The following is a 9,792-nucleotide window of genomic DNA, read 5'->3' on the forward strand; positions in this document are numbered from 1 at the left end:
AAATCCTCGAACCAGAGCATTTGTGCTTACAATCGAATGGTTCATAGTGTTTTCATTGGATGATTTGAGTGTAATCGAACAAAATTTTTCTGGAAAATTCCAATTCATTTGGTTCAATGATGAAACACATTTTTTTCAAAGATGAAATAAGATGTAGTTTTCTTTCTCAAATCTCTTATGAGCCCTTTCGATTTGTCAGTACTACTTCGGTTGTACATCACAATGTTGTTGCTGCTCTTACAACGATGGCATCGACCGAGAAATTCCATTATCATCTCAGATGTTCGTATTAATTCCGTTTTAGGTAGTGAATGACACGATGACGGCTTTTTCTCCTTCCGTAGTATCGATGTACGTACATACATCTATATATGTATGTATACATAGCCAAATGGCCAATATTCATTCACTTGGGATTTATTAAAGATGATCGAGAGGTAAAAAGAAATTCCCTAAAATAGCGACACATTAGGACGAAAGCAGACAAAATCAATCCACAAACCATTGAATTGATGCATCAAACGCTTGCATTTGTAATTTTTATTGGTGTATTTCAAATAGGAAATATGAGCATGATAGTCAAACAGTTGACGTATTATCCGATCTATTATGAGTCCAACGTTTTTATACTGATTGTCTTTTTTGTCTTTTTTGTCTTTTTTGTCTTTTTTGTCTTTCAATATATTCAAAATTTTTATTCAGGTTCAAAATGCAAAATTCAGATTCGGAATTGAAATTCGAAATTGCCCAAAACAAAACACAAAAAAAGGTGAAAATCAGTATTATACAATACGATCTGAACCAGGGCCGTAGGAAGAACCGACTCCAGGGGGAGGTTGGTGAAGGATTTTGTGCCAACAATGCATGAATACAAAAAATTTAAAACAAATTATGTTTGTAACTATATGATTATCATTTTTTAAGTACTTAGACATTAAAAATTTTCGTAAATAACTCAAAATTTTAGAAAATTGGCCCTAAACCTAAAAGGTGAGCTAAATTCGTTTTCTTCGATGGTTAAAATCTTTGAATTTGAGAGTCTGATAGATAAAACTTAGTTGATTTGGACATAAAATATGATTTTTTAAACTTAAAAACCTATTCTTTACTCAAATCAAACAAGCCCAATCTTCCAAACTTTTCAAAGATTTGAACGTTGGAGAATATAATCATTCGGATCTAATTTCTTGATGCAAACATAAACCAAATTAATGATTTTAGTATGAAATTTGGCTTCAAATGTTATGAATCTAATAATGAAACCTCATTCTACAAAATTTAACTCAACACTTCTCGTTACTCAAATATCTGTATTAAATTAGTAAATTTTTGTCTATTGGTTTCTGAAACATAAAATGCCGAAATTTTGTGTCCTTGATGTGTTAAAAATAAAATATAAAATATAGAGTTTTGTGCAGATTTTTTAGATGAAGATGTTTCTTTAACAGCAAATATTTTTCATAAAGAATCATTTCCATAATGAAAATCCTTTGGTTGATTTTTTGAGAAATAAAATTTGGGTGTTTTTGGACAAAACCAAAAAAAACTCTAAATCTACCTTTTATTTGTGATTTTCAGCTGAATTATGTTTACAAACAAATTTTGTTTAAAAAATTGAAATCTGGTAATTGAATTGACAAGCAATTTTCACACATGAAGAACCGAAAAAATTTATGAGAATTTCGGCATTCTATATTTCAGAAACCTCTGGACTAAATTTTACAAATTTAGTATTTTAAAGTTTCGGCAAATGTTGTGTTCAATTTTGTCGAACAAAGTTTAGCACTTAAATTCAGTCCATTCAAGAATTTGAACCTGAATTCCAAAATTGCGCTTTGATTCTGTTGACAAATTTCCAAACGATTTCTGAAATGTACAAAAATACGATTTCCGAATCTTATTTCAGATCTGAGTTTTATGAGCTAAGTTTAAGAGCCCTCATTCATGAATCTATTAAACAAATTATGTTCAGGTTTAATCTTAATTCACTATTTAATTTATTTATTGTTAATCTACATTGTGAATCAGAATTAAAATATGAATTCACAAAGACCTGAATCTGACTTTTCAATTTTGGATTGCCATTTCAAAGCTTAAAATTTTCTAATTTTGTGTAAAATTTAAGTTTGAGAACTCGAACTCGATGATCTCGAAAAACATGATTCAAATTCGATATGAAATGCAAAACCAAATCTGAACCAGGATTTTAAAGAAGCTTTTAAATTCTTATTTCTTATGAATATTCGAACTGAAAATCGAGAATCCTGAACTGGAAACAGAATCCGAAATACGAAAATAGGAATACAATTTTTTTTATGGGAGTTATGGAATCAGAACCTCCAAAATGGGTTTAGTTTAATAAAAAATTAAATATTCAAAACTGAATTTCGATGAACAAGTTAGAAAATTTTGAAAAACTGTTGCAGAGTTTTGGACTTGGGATGGGTTTTTGATGTTTCGGCATTAGTTTTTAGTCTAGATTGTTACTCTTGATTGACCTTACTCTGTTATCATAATTTGGTTCTGAATTTTGAATTTTGAGTAAAGAGTTATCTCGCTTGGCGTTTTGGATCATCATGGGGGGGTTTAACCCCCAAACCCCCTCCCCCCCCGTTCCTACGGCCATGATCTGAACTCATTTTCAAAATTGCGTTCTTTGAATAATCTTAAATAATTTTTTTTACAGGATTTTAAAAAATGAAATAAAAAAATTAATTTTTATTTATTGTTGTTAAAATAACTTGATCTTCAGGTTTAGGGAAATTCAGCTGTATATATTTTATTGGTTTGTTGTTAAGCATTATTAATATTGTGAAGAGTACATCTGATTTGAATCCCAAACAAGTTTTTAGTTCAAATGTAGCCTTCAAGACGCCTTATTTATTTTTGAAAGCTTCAAAAAACTGAACACTTTCAGGACCTATTTTCGAAAGTAATGATTTTAAATGGAGAATTAATGATTTAAAAGAACTTAAATCCGAATAATCAGATACTCTTACTCACTTTCATAACTATTCTTCATGTAGGGGAAAGTCGGGTAAGACGGACACAGCGGGTAAAACGGACACTTTCAATAGTTCGAAAATTACAATGTTTGGCACAAATCTAATGATGGGAATATGTTCGTCTAAGTATATCAACACTTTCGAGACCTTGTGTTTATTTATAGCAAGCAAGGTCCCATAAAAGTAAACAAAACAAACAAAAATTTTGAAGATCCATTATCTGATATAATTTTTTCTCCTCATAAAAAAGTTCATAGCTCGAAATTTTTCGAAAATTTCAACCATTTTCAAAGGTAGAGTGTTAATAAAACTTCTTTTTAACCATTCGGAGGAAAATCAGCGAATTTCGGTCGAAGGGCTTGAACAACAAACGTTTTGGAAACAAAGTTACTAAGGCGGGTAAGACGGACACCTCAAGGTCGGGTAAAACGGACATGGACAGTTTCACCAGGTATTTTAATTTTTTCATGGGTTTGTTCCTCCATATGCCTAAAGAACACCTTGGCAAGAGCTATTGTCGGTCGAAAAGCACACACCATCTCAAACAGGCCATAAAAAATGTAAAAACATTATCTCTGGTGAAGAAAGCGCCTATAAAATACAAAATTCCGAAACCACACTTTTTCGCTTCTGGACTCGGAACAATTGGTTCCATTTTGGTTGAAAAACGTTTTCAAAAACTTAACTCACAAAAATATCTAATTTTTCAGCAGTTTTTGCGGCAAAATGTACCTATTTTGAGCAGTGTCCGTTTTACCCGACCATTTTTGAAAAGTGTAATTTGCAAGCATTTTTTGAATTGCTATAGAAACAGTCTTGATGAAGAAAATTTACTAATTCCAATGGATAATGCGTTAGCAAACAACCTAAACTGCCCATCTGCACGAAAACTGCGATGAAAAAAACAATATCTGATTTTCTATTGCGATTCTACCTTAGGGTGTTCGTTTTACCCGACTTTCCCCTATGCATTTTTCAAGCAAAAATGTTATAGGAAAATGTTGTCACCAAACCCCCCCGTCCCCATAAGGCAATTTTTCCTACTGCCCTAGCTTTGGGTACAGGACATGTAAAATTAAGTTTGAACAAAACTTAAAAATAATTGTAATTTGTGTGCTAATGCCTTCTGGCCATAATGGAACGCAAGTATTTCTTTGAAATTTATTTTTTTCAGACAACGTCAATCAGATGTCCCATTTATTCTTAAACTTTTTGTGCATAAGTGCATTCGCTGGAGAGTACTCAGCAATATAGAGAAACAAATGAGAGAATTCAATTTCTTCAACATTTATGAGCTTAAGAAAGGCGATGCATTTTAAAACGTGTGTTCCTTCATACTAAATCAAGTTCTTCCTCAGTTATATTGGCACAATTAGGATGTCAAGTTTTCACAACGACAGTGGTATTCATTAGCTCTTGTTAAAACAAAATGTTCTTTAATTATCGTGTTGCTCACAGCTCAGTCGAGAAAACAAACATCAAATTTGCGAAGCTTCAGCCAGCATTCACCAAGCATATAAATTTTGTGGTACAAAGTGGCAGAACAATCCCTGCACTCAAGCATGACGCAAAATAACTTCGCCATACGGTGGCACTCATTAGGCGCCTTGCTTATGCTTTTGGTTCTGCTCAACTCCACAGAGCTATGCTTCACAGCTCAGCCCAACACGTTGTCGTCCTTTCTTGGATTCAATGTTTTCGGCTCCAAGCTGGCAGGGAATGGAAAACTAGGATGCTGACAATGACAGAATTAATGTGTATGACTGTTCGGTCGCATACTACGAAATAAAAGCCATCGCTTGCGCTTTTCCGAGTCAACAATCGTGAACTTCGCTCAACCAACGACGAGTGCAGGATTTGTTTTCCGCTTCGAGAAGCTTCAAAAAATGAGTGCAAAAGGCAATGAATGAATGTGTGGGACAGCTTATTTTCTTTCAACCGTGCTGTGCCTGTGTTTCTCTTCCTACAGCATCCAAGTGTGAAAATTCCCTAACCTAGCGAAGAGTCAGAATTTCATCATTTTATTCCGCTAGCTACAGCATGGAAGGGACTCATCCTAGCTTTCTATCTCTCCATTCTCCAAAGAAGACACAAGCAATTGAATTAGCGCGCTTCTAGCGAAAACAAAATGAACAACAAGACCGTTGCTGTTGACTTGGGCAATGTGGAATGCGGTTGTCGCCAAGTGCTGCTAACTACCGGATTTGGGATGCTGAAAACTCGATATTAACATTTATCACCGTACTGCTCCAAAGCTGTGGATTTGGCGAACGTTCATTAGCAAATGAGCACAAAACGGGATGAAATTAAATGTCAATTTTCCTGCCGCTTCTTGATGAGACTGAGCTTGAGTCGATTAGTTATGCAGTGCAACACTTAAAATGCACGCTGGAGACATCATTCTTCCGGTTGCGTTCTGACAATTGCAGCGCGCGACGAAAACAAAGGGTGGTTGGAATATATGTACAGTATGACCCATAAAAATGCGAAAATTTTCAACAGTGTGTTTTGTGTTTGCTTTGATGATTTTTGAAGACATTTTTTTATGTGTCTTACCTTCATCTGTTAATTGACGTAAACAATGCAGGATCACAGTGTATACAAAGTTTTTAGAAACACAATGTTCTTTGACTTTCACAGAAAGTAGGTGAGGATTGAGCGGGGCTCTCATTGAGTTTGTTTACAAATATAAGAATATTTGCTCAGCTGTTCTGTGATTTGTTGGTTAACAAACTCCTTGAGTTTCGCAGTTTCAAAACCAATATGGCCAAAATGGATGAACCGGAAATTTGACATACGGTAACACCTCCTCTTAGTAAAAGTGCGACAGATGTCACCGCGGAGTTCCAATCGGAACTGCCAAAAGTCGTTCCAATCGAGCATAACCATTTTCTGCCCACTTTTACCGTAGGGCTTTATTTCAAATTCGTACTGTAGGGCTTTAATTTGGTGTGGTTGCTTCTAATACATGCAGAAAAATATATTTTCAAAATAAAAAGATTTTGGCCAAAAGTAATAAAAATTTTGGTTGGAAAAGAGCTATGTCAGGCAAATAAAAATTTTGTTACAGCATTCTTGCAGCATTTTATACTTTCAGACAAAAAATTAGCACTTTTTGAAAAGATTTGTAGTTGTTTATGATAAAAATTCGTGCCAGAACCAAACAAAATCAACAAAGCTGTTGTTTCATAGATGAGGCATGCTCAGTTTGGTGAAATTTGTAAACTTATCCAATGCAAAACTCTCTCAACGACTTAAAAAAAGTTTTAAGAATGGTCATGCCTGCTCACTGATCGGTGATTTAATCAGATAAATTTGACATTTGAGCGCGTTTTTTTTGTTTTTTTCTTCTGTATTCCACTCCTGGGGAAAGAGCAACCGCCGACCGTGGCCTAGAAGATAGCGTTCAAGTCTTCTAAGCCAGAGGTCATGAGATCGAGTCTTGGTCACGGCATACATAGTACTCTTTCTGTGGGTTGGTGGTGTTAGCATTAGTAAGATGCTATCCATTACATCCTTGAAAGATGTACGCTTAAGTCTTAAGTAGAATTTAGATCTCTTCAAAAAAACATGAAGTTTCACTGAGATCGTATATGTGTGTGTTCGAGCACAAATATATATTTGATAACACTGACTGATTCGATTTAAATTTATCGGTTGATTGAAACTAAAATACACCTTTCTTAAAATGATTCGAAATTTCTGTCGGAACAATAAAATAAAATCGGGTTGAGAATTACATAATTTTTATTTTTGAAAAAATAAATCATTGAGGGGTTCAGAATAACAAAACTTTGTGCTGAAAATACCTTTATTTCGATTTGAAGAATTTTCGCATCTGATAATAGCCTTTAGGACATCATTCCAGCAAACATTAAATGCTATTTTGTTGACTAAATATAAGAATTCATAAAATTAACAAAAAAGCATTTAATATTAACCGAAATGATGTCCTACTGGCTCTTGATGTTCTTTGTCTTGTTCCTGGCGTCTTCCGGATGGATCATGTCCCTATATTTATGATCCGGGCTTTCGTCCATGGCTATTGATTTAGCCTGTTCCAGTAGCAGTGGGCAGAAGGGAACTGCTGCTGAAAACGTTTGAACATTTTGTTTCTTTTCTTTTCTCGACTTATCGTTTTTTAATAACACGTTTATCGAATAAACCCAATATTGGTTTCGAAATAAACCAAATTGTAATTGCCTGTAATGAAAAATGAGTATGAAAAAATAATAAAAATTTTCTTTTATCTATATTCAGAAATTTTGTGAAATGTATCCAAAAATCTGTTTTTAAAATACAATATAAAATAACAAAACATTTTGTTGAAACCAACCCCCGATCTTTTTCAGCGTGTTGATTGAAGAAGCTCCTGTTTCAAGAATGATTCGGCAAAACTTCCATGATCGCACAAATATTGTTTTCCAACAAGATGGGGCCCTATGTATACCTCAAAACGGACAAAATCTTGGTTGGAGTAGAATATGAAGATTTGGCCAAAGGATCTTTGGCCTCCGATCAGTCCGGTTTTGAACCCCTTCGTATATTTGATATGGGAGTATGTTCAAGCGAAGGCCTGTGGATCCTCTCACCCAAACTTAAGGGACAATGTGTATATCATGTACATAATACACCAAGATGATTTAACGATCCTATTAGCTTATTTTTTGGTTCTCAAAAATTATAATATTTTCGTCACTTGAGAAATTAGTTGTTTTTTTAATCTTTCTGTAAAGATGATCTATTCTTGTGAGTTAAGGACGTGACTGAGTGAATCTCTGAATTTAGTTCAAAAGAATCGTAAAATGGCGTGGTTGGTAGAATAAGGACAGAGAGCGCAGATTGTCAAGATTTCTGCTACAGAAAACATTATTTCTAATTCGGCCTCCGGCAGAAAGACGGTGTTCAGGATCGCCCCTGATGGCAGGATCGATAGCATCAGATATTCCGAGATAAAATAAAAACGCACTCATTCAAAACATTACAAAATTTAAGTGGACTGTATTCTTTACAACTTATGCCGAAATTACAAACACAAACTTGTCCCTTCTGGACTTCTGACTCTGGCCACTCGGGCCTCTGACTTAGGCCCTGAGGGCCGCGAACTTATTACCGTGGTCCGTCTTCGCTGGTGGTTGGTTGGAAAAGAAGACCGAACCTGGCGCTAAATTTGTCTCGACCCTTTGGAAAACTCGAGACCCGAGGAAAACCCGAATGTTTTTGGCGCGCATTACATCCGTTAATGCGCGCAGCATCGCCATGTTGCTACTGGGCCTTTTCGCATATTAGGGTGGTTCAGTGGCTCGTTCGTTCCAGAACAGACGGATTGGCACAGGTAGCACAGATTTAAAGGCTGCTGCTGCTGATTGTGTTTGTTTCAGGCAGCTTCTGCTGATTATTTACTTTGATTTGGGAAGGCTGAGACAGAGTGTCAGAAAAAGCACAGTTTGAGAAAGCTGTTGCTTAGAATTTTTTCGGATTTTTCCGAAATTTTGAAATTCCGAAAATTGGATTTCCCAATGCAATTCATTGTGTGAGAGAGAGATGTTATTACAGTTTCATAGATTACGCTTACCACTTTAAAGTTCATAAAACACCAACAAAAATAATCAAAAATTGTAAACAATCGTTGGGGGACAAGGCTCTAGACCATTGTGGCCCAATTAGCCTTTAGAGTGTGGTTTTTCTAAAATTTGACTTGCTTATCTTTCTAGTGCTTGAAAGTACATGATTGTACTGTTGTTATATAGCGATTACCTTTTTATTTGTAACTAGCTGACCCGGTGTGATTTGCTACACCTTTCAAAAACAAATGATAGTTTCGTAAATTATTAAAATTTCAAATTCTAACATAATTCAAAAGCAACCGCTATGAAATGATAGCTGCAGCTGGAGTTTCGAATTGCAATACAAAGATGACTTCAACTTATTTTCTGAATCTTGATCTATAAGTTCTTATAATTTTAATCTGTCTCTTTAAGCTTCGCCCTGAAAAATGAGGGTCTCAAATTAATCGTACGCAAACAATCTAACTTATGAAATATGGTTGTTTTTGCTTGATATGTTCTGGATTTATGCTTAAAATTGATAAGAGAGCCGCACCCGTCATTCCCATCATCCCCTGCTGAATGAAGGTCGTGGTCTTTAATAATCAAACCCATTTTTTCTCGAGCACAAAAATCGTCTTATCAAATAGAGTTCCATTATTGGTTGATAAGTTTTTAAGCTTCACAACAAAATTTGTATAGAGCCCCCTCCTTTCTTCCCCTTTCTCCACTGTAAAGCGTAAGGGTCTATAGCAATCTTAGAATCATATCTCGTAACCAAGTACCTTTCCATGCCATATTTGTTTCCATTTATTGGCTTCGTTTGCATACATTGAGAACTTGTGCTGACAAAATTGAATTGGGCTCACTTCGCTCCTCCTATGTACCTACTCACTGAATAGATGGTGTGTCAGATAATCATAGAATCATACTCAAATGATTTTCCATGTTATGTTTTGTCTATTTCTCAGATTTTGTAAAAAAAATTAAATGTAAGCTTTCCTCTTCCCTTCCTATATTCGTAATTCTATCCTCCTACTGCAAGAAAGGAATTGTTTCACATAGAAAATTTCTCGTATTGAAATACCTTCTCATGCCTTATTTGGTTTTATTTGCGTAGTAAATTCTTGAGTAATGCATTAACGGAAGTACCGCCCCCTCTTCCTTTCTCCCCATTTAATGGAGGGAGGAGAACTTAAAATTCATAAAAGTATTTTTCGTATTCAAATACTTTATGAAAC

The sequence above is a fragment of the Uranotaenia lowii genome, chromosome 2 (genome assembly GCF_029784155.1).
Source record: "Uranotaenia lowii strain MFRU-FL chromosome 2, ASM2978415v1, whole genome shotgun sequence".
Lineage (NCBI taxonomy): Eukaryota > Metazoa > Arthropoda > Insecta > Diptera > Culicidae > Uranotaenia > Uranotaenia lowii.